General features: G+C 32.4%; 1 non-coding gene and 1 pseudogene across 1 annotated transcript; one reads left to right on the top strand and one right to left on the bottom strand.

Moving 5' to 3' along the window:
- Positions 1–2,160: 2,160 nt before the first annotated feature.
- On the bottom strand, positions 2,161–3,037 carry LOC125195325 (mitogen-activated protein kinase kinase kinase 20 pseudogene; annotated as a pseudogene).
- Positions 3,038–12,248: 9,211 nt separating this feature from the next.
- On the top strand, positions 12,249–12,322 carry TRNAI-UAU (transfer RNA isoleucine (anticodon UAU)). Its single transcript has one exon. It is a non-coding gene; the product is annotated as a tRNA-Ile (tRNA).
- The last annotated feature ends 348 nt before the right edge of the window (positions 12,323–12,670 follow it).

Genomic DNA, 12,670 nt, shown 5'->3' with positions numbered 1-12,670 from the left:
AGATATTTTAGATTTACATTAGATTTAATACTTATTTTGATATAGTAGTATTTTTATGGTATACTCCATTAGTACTATTTAATTTCCATATTTAAATTTTAAATATATATATTGTACACTAAATTTGAAATATTATTTACTATATGATTTAATGAATTAATTCTAAATAAGTAAAATTAAGCTCAAAGCTAGCGTGTTTGTACAAACGAAAATCTGTGTCAATCCAATGTCGATCGGGAGATCTTCAGCGGTTGGAAGAAACAATTCGCAAGCCATGGGCGATTTGGTCACGAGGCTCGACGAGTCCAATCAGAGGCGTGATCAAGCTGATCATAGGTGCGATCAAACCTTGAAGGAGCTGCGGGGTAATTTTGTTGCTTTGAACGTCCAAAAACTAAGTTGATGGCGAAGCTTAAGGCTGATAATAAAGTATAATTCTTTGCCAGCTTCGAAGGATCAAACGCGCGTGAATCTGAGCACGCTTGCTTCTTTACCCCGTGAGGAGAGTAACAGATTTTTCCTTCCAGCACATTACAAAGGCGATGTTTCTAGCTTTGGGCTTTTGAATGGGTGCTTGTGCTTCTACCCGGGAAGAGTCTATATCCACTTGGGTGATAGTTGAGGAGCCAAGGCATCGCACGAAATGAATACTTCAGGTTTCGAAGGAGCACTTCTACAAAACAGAGAGGTGGTGTTTGTTTTGTAATGAGGTTTAATTTGGGGATGATTTCGAGTCTCTCCATATTTGCTTTCGTGCATGTTGTCTTTGCGCCGCTTGGTTCCAATGTTCATAAAAAAAACTACTCTATCACAATAATTTTCTGTGCCACTTCCTTGTTTAGAATTAATATACGAAATACTTTAGTTTGTCATTGTTAATGGAATGTATCTTGTGATATTGGATTTGGGTCTGGCATTTTATATAATTTGGGCAGATAAGTATAAGTAAGAAACTACTGTACATGTTAATGCCATAGGTTTGAAACATTTTGCATGCCATAGAAGATAAAATAATGGCATATGCAATAAGTTAAGTAACTTTTCTTATTAGCTTCCCAATTAGGCTTATGTAACAATCTTGACACCTAGTACCTTGTGGCTGATGTCAGATGTGTGGACTTAACCTTGTCAATTCTTAGTTAATGGAGTACTACAGTTTATATCGTGTAAGAAAATAACTGAACTAGCTATACATATATAGTGGCACGATCATATGAACCGTGACGCAATCTTGTGATAGATATAACACCACTGCACAACAAAAACATGTGACGTCTAATCATTCAATATGCAGTTAATTAGCTTAATAAGTACTTAGTACTTTTGTACGGTCGTGGTACTAGTACGGTTGATGATGATGTGATGTGATAATGCACATGGTCGTGTTTGAGCTAAGTGATACTCCCTCTATCTCTATCTAATAATAGGTACATATTTCTTTCAAACACAAGTTTTTAAAAATACTTCTATTAAAATGGGTCGAAGAAAGTTAGTTTAAAATGAGTCATACTTGCATATTTTAGTTTTTAATGATCACGTGAGTGAAAAGTGGAAGCTCATGGAGTACCATTTATAGTGGAGTAATAATGAACCAGAGCTTCTATTTGTGGATGGACTAAAATAATAAAATGGAAGTCTAATTTGCGGACTAAAATGGTTAAACGGGAGTCCAATTCGCGGACAGATGAAGTATCTACCAATTTGACATTAGTAACTTCAACAATTTTAGACAACACATGTTAATTATAATAGAGTAACTAATGTGTAAAAAAATTCGAAGCCTTTTTGCAGTTTCTCCTCAAACCAGAAATTAATGAAATTCATCAAGCTCGATCTGTTGATATTGATTGAGTTTGAGAAATGAAGCAATTACTTGGTACCAATCTCCCAATGTATTTATATCTGTATGAACATAATTAATTTATAGGCATATATTTAAGACCAATCGGAGGCCTAATTTTCCAATAACTTGGGCTAGCTAATCATCCGCAGATTCTTTTACAAGATTTTAGCAAACAAAAACTACACTATTGTGTTTTGGATCTGGATCTAGTAGAAGCACAATAATATACTATTGATTAATGATAAAATCTGGTTCACAAAAATTCGAACCATCCCTACCACATAATTAATGGTGTACAAAGGAAAATAATAGTACTACTATATTAGTACTATGTAGTATGAAGAAATCATCAATGGGCATGGATTTTTTGGGACGTGAAAACACTGCGGCAAAAGCGAATGCAGCTTTGACGACAAATGGAGGTGGTGGCCGTGGTGGTGGCGGTCGGCCATCTTCAAAAAAGGATGACGTAATAGACTCTCCGCGCCGGATCCTTCACAAAGCACTTCCTCAAAAAATCCTTAGCCTCTTCCGAAAACACATTCGGAATCTCGGGAATCTCATCGCTGCCACCAATCATCATCAACACATCCGTCGCCGTCAAGGCGCTCTTCCGGTGAGCATGTTCAGCACGGTGCACCCCAGGGCCCACACATCCGCGGCCGCTGAGTGGTCCAGCCTTGATATCGCGTAGAGCACCGTCCCCCTAAACCCTTGAACAGCCTCTCCTATTTTCTTGCAGCTTCCGAAATCGGCGAGTTTTGAATGTTCGCCCACGAGGAGCACGTTGTGCGGCTTCACGTCGCAGTGCACGTAGCCGAGTTTGTGGATGTGGACGAGGGCGGTGGCGATGGATTTGGCGTGGTGGCTGACGATTTCCTCCGGGAGGCCTTTGCCGGAGAGGACTTTGTCGGCGAGGGAGCCACCGGGGGCGTATTCGAGGATGATGTTGTATAGGTTGCGGCCGTTTTCGGTGGTGATCTGGTCGCCGAAGCAGCGGAGGATGCAGGGGCATGATTTGAATTTGTGGAGAAGCTCCTTCTCCGTAGACAGGGACTTGGACTGCGAGATATCGGCGGATTTGACGGCCACAACTGCCGGAAGATGGGAATTGTGGCCGTGGGTTGTGGCCATGGACACAAACCCAAAACCGCCAGAACCTAGGGTTTTGCCTCGAGTCCACATCTTCGCCATTCGCCAACTCTCTCTCTCTCTCACTAGTATTTGGGATTCAAGAATTTTGAACTGTTTCGATTTCTCACAGCTCCTATATATAAGTAACTGCGTAGATTAGATCTATATGAATTTGGATAATTTAACTGCTACATCTATATGGATTTAGATAACGATAGATTTTACATCGACATATTTTAAGAAATTTTAATTTTCCATATTTAAATTTTAAATATATTAGCTGCTAAGTAGATACTAAGATTATATATAGAATAATAATGAATCCTATTTAATAATTAAAATTTTAAATATAGTAATTTATAGTATCATTTAATTGAATTAATTCTAAATAAGTAAAATTGATAATGAATTGAGTGGTAACTACGTACTAAAAAATTTAATATGGATATAACAGAAGAATTTCTGAATTTAAAAAAAAAATCAACATGAACGGGGAAAAATTGCATAGAATCTATTTAAATCTAAAAATCAAATAATATCATAATCCTAACAGAATTAGGTGACCTAAGAATCCTCTATAAATCGACACAACCCCATCACATTCACATCACAATATTGAAATCAGATGAAATCAGCCATGGCCACTAAGAGTATAAATATCTTCTTCTCTCTCATCTTTCCGATCGCCGTCGTTTTCGTGCTTTCTCTCGCGACTCAAACCGAGGGTATGGTGTTGGCCGAGATGGATGCTCATGCTCCACCCTTTGATTTCAAATCTTATCTTCAAAGATACGGTTATCTGGAATACGCCCGTCTTAATCTCAAAATTGGTGCTTCGGAAGAGCAGATTCTGAAATTAGCCATCAAAACATATCAGGGAAATTTCGGGATCAGCCCTACCGGAAAATTGGACGTTGAGACGTTGTCATTGATGAAGATGCTGCGATGCGGCAATCCCGATATCTACGGTGCCGTCAACACCATGAAACATAGCCGCGTACAATTTGACGAGAACCGTTATGTGAAATCCCATATTCATCTTCATCCCACTTAAGATGATTGTTAGTAATAGTAGTAGTATTTCTTTATTTCGTGTTTGTTGTTAATTATTTCCAGTTTTGTGTCTATTCATTTTTTATACTTTTAATATCCAATTTATCAATAAATCATACAGTTTTGGCAGGTCTTAGAAACCAGCACGTTTTAAAGAGTTACGTTTGAGCTGTGCCAATAATCTCCCTATTAGGATATCTTTTGTATCTCATAATAATAAATACCGGTGCATTATATTTAATCAAAATTAATCAAAAAGTGCGTTATATTTTTGTATCTTTTGTATCTCGATATTTAATCAAATCTAGTATCACACTATATATGTCAAATTATTAATTAATCTATATATGTCAAATTTCATAGCACGGTTTAATTAATTTAAATATGTCAAATTATTAATTAATTTATATATGTCAAATTATGAAATATTTATTTGAAGTAAGAAGTAATATCATTATATGAGTCTAAAACTTAAAATGTATTTAGTGATAAATATACAATTATACATTTGATAGAAGTAATTAATTATTATATGAGTTTAAAATTATAATTGTATTTAGTAGTAATAAACGTATATAATTGTTTATATTAATTCTGGAATACATAATGTAAATGGAAAAATTATTTAAATATATAAGTAATCGATATCTAATTTTAATACAAAGTTAGATTTAATGATTCTTAAAACCTTAGGAAGCTATTTTCACCTCCAATTTTATTGATTTTATAACTTTAGGGTAGATAGGATAAATGGCTAAAAGTGCGTTACTATTTTAGAGTTATAACAAAGTTTTCTTGATCATGTCTTAATTATCGGAATTCCAATTTTAATCTGCTTTCAGCGAAAAAAAAATTCTATATCAAACTGATATCATCCCTGAAAAGAAAATAAAAATTTATACAAGACTACAGCTGATCCACTTTATTGTAGGAGTTTGTGTAATAAATTAATTCACAATTAGTTGTAGAAAAGTTTATATCACTAACTATTCTCGATTATAAAAGTTAATACCTTTACACACATTTGAGAATTTAATAAAATAAAATTTTGAATGTTCATTATAGAAATAAAGCCAATTTAATACAAAGTCAACCTAATATAAGATGTCCTCGTCGGAGTCCTCCTCTATTCCTCGTCCATTCAAATTAGGTATGTCACTTTCTTTCCGGCTTTCTATCCATTATCTAAATTTCTACTACGAACATAGTAAAATCACATAAATTTTTTCTAACAAAAATTTTAGGAAGAATAAGAAAAAATTGCACGAACCCATTCACATTTGGCATGTGATCTCTAGTGACGCAAACAGAAATTTAAGAGAGAGAGCACAATCCAGAGAATCATTATGCACACGAAAGCTACGAAGATCGAAGGGAAAGCACATCAAATTTCACTCTGTAATTGCACTGCAAAAACAACATTCGAGATGAAATACATAGATCAATGCAAAGCTTTGATGTTGCTAATAGGCAATGAAATTAAATATTTGATTGTTGGTTGAGGAGGCTCGTTTCATGCATGCGTTCCATAGTAAAACTGTACCCAAATCCATAAACTAACGTCTAATTTTGAGCCAGGTGTGTGTGAAATCCGTCATTTGCAGAAGAAAGAACAAATCAGATGGGCGGAAGCAAGAATCAAGAAAAGAATGCGAAAACTGCAGCTTTGAGCGAATCAAGTCAGAAATCAATTGGAGCAACTGGAGTTTTGCATTGGAAGAATAAGTGAGAGACCCCACCTACAAAATGTGAAGGGCATCATTGACATTTTAGAGAGGATGATACCCTAGGAATCGGAGCCCTACGTCTCTCTATATAAAGGAAGTCCAACACATGAACAAGGGAGCCTCAGCCAGTAGTTTAAGGGGTCTCCAAAGCTTTCTTAGAGTAGATTAGGGATCTCAGCTCTCTTATAGGGTTGAAATTGGAGCTCATTTCACTTTCTTGTTCTTGATTTCTCGCCCGCACGCACTTAGTTCTAGTTTAGTTTAGTTTAATCGGTGTTTGGTGTTAGTTTTCTGCATTTTCAAGTTTCGGTTTTGTATTCCACTCCGAGATGGGGTGATGAAACAATCTACTGCTTTCTCTATTTATTTCCAGTTTACTTTTGGTATTATCGACATTCTGATGTTTTGATGTAGTTAAATCTGAAGTATGTTTTCATTTCCAGCTTTGGTATTCTGTCTTGTGCATATATTTCGGATCTGTTTTCACTTTCCCTTTTCTGTTTCGTGTCTTAGCTTAGAAATGTTTCATTCTGTTTATATTTGCTTAGATCTGATGTTTTATGTTTAAGAGTCCTTAATATGTTTAGATCTAGTAGTTTCTGTTTCGTTTCATGCATGAATATGAGGTAGTTTTCTGTTTTTTACGTAGTCGGAGCTTAGATCTTAGGAGTAGATTAAGTTTTATGTGTTTTTTTATGTTATTTTTCCTTAGCTTTTTCAGATCTGTTATGTACTCTGATTTCCATGTTGATGTGTTGAAGAAGATGATGTTGTTCAAAAGCTTTTACTTTACAGTACTTTTCGCAGGGGACTAACAGTCCCCGTTTATTCTGTTTGTCCATCTGTGGAAATATTGGATGATGAAATATCTCCTAGTGTTGTTAATTATTATTAAAATACTTTATTAGATTCAAATCTAAATTAGTTAGAAACAAATTAAATTACAAAATATATGGATTGCGTATTATGGGCCGAAATTGTGTAAAAAATAATATGAATATAGGCATATGCGTATTTATTTGAGACCGAGTACATTAAACTGGAAAGCCCAATACAGTTGGCCCAAATCATAATAGAAAGAAACTCACTATTTTGTTTCTCTTCTCCTCTTAACGCAACAACTCATCCTCAAAAATGTGTTGGTCAAATAAAAAATGAAACTAGTCCTCCCGCCATTCGATAATAGAAGTCTCTTTTTATCAAATTTGAAATTGTGATATAACGACTTGAACCTAAGATTTTTTATCTCAAGCGTTTATTATTCCATTATTGGATCAACATACTCAATTCATTGTAATTGATTGATGATCACATTTCACTAGTAATATAATGAGACTAGATGTGTACTGTTTTTTTATACTACGTATATTTCTTTCTAACTTTAATTTAATATAAACTGTGTATCAATAATTTAACATTTAAATATAGTAGTAGTAAAATATTTTTGGGCATCACATTCACACGGGTGTAAAAAGTGTAGCGGTCAAAGAAAATGAGCAGTCAAGGCGATTCCAAGCACGTCTCTGGCTGATGTTGAAATTTTGAGAAACTTGCCCTACACTTATTCGCCTATCTAATAACAAGAAAATATAAAATAACAAAAGAAACCACATGGAACCATCTCTGTAATTTAATGTCATTATCATTCCTTGCTCACCAAGCATTGCATTTATTCACTCCTTAGCTTATAAGGATAAATAGCCATTCTAGAGAGCAGCCTCGCATTCCACAACCATTAGTATTGATAATTCAACAAAAAGAGATAAATCAAGCAGAGTTAGTGTTTGAAGCATGGGTTTCTTGTCAAGTATTCTAGGGTGTTTTGTTCCTTCGTCTTCGCGTGTATCTGACACGAGCTCGCAAATCTCCAGTAAGAAGCCCAAGAATGAAAAGAAATCCTCAGCGGCTCCAATTCCAGTTTCTTACTTCCCAATCAACTCCAGGCTCTCCTATTTGTAGGACTCAATTTTTATTATGTGTATTGTGTATAAGAAGGTCTCTTAATGCAACATAAAGCATAAATTAAAGAATTATTAGTACTATACATACTCCTGTATAGGACCGCTGCACCTGTTTTACTGTTTATACAATAATACTAAGCAACAAAGTAGATCAATTCTCTCTATCACACACCATGCCCCATATTTCCACCATGAGAAGCAGAGTGAGATACTCGATAAAATTAATTAATTTTCATTCTTAATTTTGATTAAATATTGAGATACAAAAATATAACGCACTTTTTGATTAATTTTGATTAAATATAACGCACCTCTATTTATTATTATGAGATACTACAAAAGATATACTACTAAAACAAACTAAATTAATTAAATTCGATCAAATCAAATCGTAAACTAAAGCTAAAGAGTAATAGTAATAGCCTAATAGGGAGATTATTGGCACAGCACAATTAACGTACTCTTTAAAACATGCTGATTTCTAAGACTGCCAAAACTGTATGATTTATTGATAAATTGGGTATTATTAAAAGTATAAATAATGAATGGACACAAAACTAAAAATAATTAACAATAAACTCGAAATAAAGAAATACTACTACTAACTAAAAATAATATAACGCACTTTTTGATTAATTTTGATTAAATATAATGCACCGGTATTTATTATTATGAGATACAAAAGATATCCTAATAGGGAGATTATTGGCACAGCTCAAACGTAACTCTTTAAAACGTGCTGGTTTCTAAGACCTGCCAAAACTGTATGATTTATTGATAAATTGGATATTAAAAGTATAAAAAATGAATAGACACAAAACTGGAAATAATTAACAACAAACACGAAATAAAGAAATACTACTACTATTACTAACAATCATCTTAAGTGGGATGAAGATGAATATGGGATTTCACATAACGGTTCTCGTCAAATTGTACGCGGCTATGTTTCATGGTGTTGACGGCACCGTAGATATCGGGATTGCCGCATCGCGGCATCTTCATCAATGACAACGTCTCAACGTCCAATTTTCCGGTAGGGCTGATCCCGAATTTTCCCTGATACGTTTTGATGGCTAATTTCAGAATCTGCTCTTCCGAAGCACCAATTTTGAGATTAAGACGGGCGTATTCCAGATAACCGTATCTTTGAAGATAAGATTTGGAATCAAAGGGTGGAGCATGAGCATCCATCTCGGCCAACACCATACCCTCGGTTTGAGTCGCGAGAGAAAGCACGAAGACGACGGTGATCGGAAAGATGAGAGAGAAGAAGATATTTATACCCTTAGCGGCCATGGCTGATTTCATCTGATTTCAATATTGTGATGTGAATGTGATGGGGTTGTGTCGATTTATAGAGGATTCTTAGGTCACCTAATTCTGTTGGGATTATGATATTATTTGATTTTTAGATTTAAATATATTCTATGCAATTTTTCCCCGTTCATGTTTATCCTTTAATATTTTTATTTTTTTAATTCAGATTTATTCTGTTATATTCATGTTTAATTAACTTTGTAGGATTGTTTTTTTCTATAATTGAGGTCGTATTTTATCTTTTAAGTACTCCCTCCGTCTCTGTCACACTTTCCTTTTTAGTTTGTCCCACAAGTGTGACATCTTTTATGAGACGGAGGGAGTACGTTTTTCCTAATTCTTTTCTAAGTTATTGTGATAACTAAATTCATATTTTTTTAAATATGTTTCGTAAAAAGAATAATAATACCTAAAAAGGAAGGTATGGATCTGGTTTGACTTGACATAAAAGGCCATGTTTGTTTGACACGGATTCTATGCTGGAAAAGTAATCTGATTCCCAATTATTCAATTCCTGTGTTTGGTTAAAATATGGAAAGTAATATGATTCCCTATTGTTAAATTCTTGTGTTTGGTGAGATTATAAGAAAATAAGGAAAGTAATCTGATTCCAAAATTTAGGGAAAGTTATATATAAATTTCAGGATTCTTTTTCCTCATATAAACCTAGGTATTATTTTTCCTAGATTTAGGATTTTATAAATATACGTTCTTCACTTTGGCGACTTGATCCACCTCTTGTAGAAAACTGAGAACTTTGCAAGACGTCAGCCATATCATCTTTGTTGATAGTGCCTTTCTTCCCCTTCTTCGATTTGTCAACCATTGGCAAAACAAAATGCTCTGCAATTGTTCTCATCTCTCAGTACTCTGCAATTGTTCTCATCCCTCATGTTTGGTTGCCAGGATTCTGTATGGGAAAGTAATCTGATTCCTTAAATTTTAAATTCCTGTGTTTGTTTCGATTTTTAATCAAACTCGGAAAGTAATCAAATTCCGAGAACAAGGAAAGTTAGTACAACTTTTCAGGATTCTGAATCCTAACTTTTCTTAAGTATTCTTTTTCCCAGTTTTAGGATTCTTACATATTTATGCAATATAGGATTATTATTATTATTATTATTATTATTATTATTATTATTATTATTATTATTATTATTATTAATTACAATAATTTTAAAACAATTTAAAATTATAAATCATACTTAATTTCATTATAATAAATAACTATAATTAAATTAATCATAATTATAATTATATTTTATAATAATTCATGATAGTAATTAATAATTTAATAATAATTAATAATTAAAATATAATTATATACTATAAATTATATAATAAATAATAATTATTATATTTTATAAATTAATAATTAATCAATAAAGTCATAGTGCAATTTTGATTTATAAAATTAATTCAATTATAATATCCGTAAATATTATAATTATAGTATAATAATAATTATATTTATTATTGTAATAAATGAGTATAATACTCCATGTAATTATAATTATAATTATAATTATAGGGGAGTGATCAATTGCTAACTCATCACTTAATTGCTAACTACAACTAATTTAAGGCCATAGGAATTTAGAAAACGTGTGGTCTACAATTTGTCATGTGTAATTTTCGTTTTTATTAATAAAATAAAAAAAGATAAAAAAAAACGTCAAATTAGGGTTTTAGATGAAAATGTCAATATAGTGTTTCGGAAATATCAACACAATGCTTTGAGAATGTCAACACGATGCTTTAAGAATGTTAACCCATTGCTTATATTGACATTCTACATGTATTATATTGACATATTTTAAATAGTATGTTGACATTTCTGCTTTACGAAAAAATTGAAAAAATTTTGAATTTTTTTTCAAATTTTGACGTCGGAACATATGCAGCATGTATGATATAGTTAGAATCCTTATAAAATTATCTTTAATTTGATATATGTTATATGAATTTAACGTTTTGGGATTTCTTTTAAACGTTAGTTATAACTAAACATGTAGTTAATTGACATTAATACCCCTATTGATATTTTATGGAATTAATCCTATGGCTTTATTGACGTTTTTTTTTTATCGTATTGACATTTCGTGGTTGATGATCTAGGTCCTTAATTTGAATATTTAATGGCTATTATTTAGTTGTAGTTAGCAACTAGGTATTGAGTTAGCAATATAACACTCCCCATTAATTATATTAGCATATATTATGATAGATAATCCATATTTAAACTATTCATCGTAATAATAAATATAATAATATATTTATTAGTATTTATAATTAAATTATTAAAAATTTTACAATATTTTTTTTTATTTATAAAAAAAATATAACTATATTTTTAGTTTGGTGTTTAAATTAAATATAAATTTAAAATTTTGATATTATCCAAACACTGGAAAGTAAAGTTATTAGGAATCATATTCCCGGGAATCATTTTCCCAGGAATCATTTTCCTTGCCAACTTTACTTTCCTGCCAATCAAACATGAATAAGTTCTATGTAAACATTTGTTAATCCATTTTACGCCTGATTGGGTTGGCGGTGAAAACACCATTTTTGTAACTGCATCAATTTGACAGAAAACTGTTCTCAATTTCTAACTGCATCAATTTTGTAATTTTGGGGAAACATCATTGTTTTCTTCTCCTATTTCTTAACTGCGTCAATTTTGTAATTTCATAGGAGTAATTGTTTTCATCGAATAATGCAATTGTTAGAGGTGATGCCTGAGTTAATCTACTTGTAGTATATCTATGAACATTCATGATTCTGCTAATGCTCAATCTAATGTTTATACATTATTTTACAATCTTGTATATTTTTTTCAATTTAAAAGATTATTTGAATGAATGAAAATAATTTAAGAATCCTGACATGTTTCCAGACAAATGAATCCTATTCTTAGTAATAGGAATAACATCATATTTGGTGTTACTGCAAAAGTTTTGTGAGATAAAATCCCATAAATGATGTAAATCTTAAATTTGATATAAATGGTTGGAGTGAAATTATTTTTTAGTGTGATATTATATATACTCAAAAATGAGTTTGAGTTTGGGGTAAATAATTGAAGATGACCTTAGTAGACTTAATCTCGCCGTTTGACTCGTATAATCAAAAATCGAATTTAAACTGCAGCAGAACATCACGTATTTTTATAGCCAAAATTAGTATGCATAACGCATAAATATCAATGGTCCCGTAGCTCAGTTGGTTAGAGCGTTGGTCTTATGAGCCGAAGGTCGCGGGTTCGAGCCCCGCCGGGACCAGATTTCACATTCTAACCAATATTTTTAATTTTTAATTAATTCCATTCCGAACTTTTGTAAGCTCCGTATGACCGTATGTTTGGGTATATATAGTAGGACTAAATTAAATGCCAAACTAATTAAATATGCTATATTTTCTTTCTTTTTGCAAACTTTAGCTATTGTAAATGTAAATGTAGACTTAAACAGAAAAATATGGTGACTGAAAGTTCAAGAACAATATCCTTATACATATGAGCACTGCTGCTAAGAAACAACATAGGAGTTGTTTATACCGATCCAAGTCTTAACAAAAGCAAGAACACGACATTATGATTGGAAAAGAGCATCTAATACATTTGGTGATAC

The sequence above is a fragment of the Salvia hispanica genome, chromosome 4, assembly GCF_029641045.1.
Source record: "Salvia hispanica isolate PSC_SH4W2 chromosome 4, Shi_PSC_v1, whole genome shotgun sequence".
In the NCBI taxonomy this organism is placed as follows: domain Eukaryota; kingdom Viridiplantae; phylum Streptophyta; class Magnoliopsida; order Lamiales; family Lamiaceae; genus Salvia; species Salvia hispanica.
The sequence above is the reverse complement of the archived record's forward strand: the minus strand, read 5'-3'. Positions and strand labels throughout refer to the sequence as shown.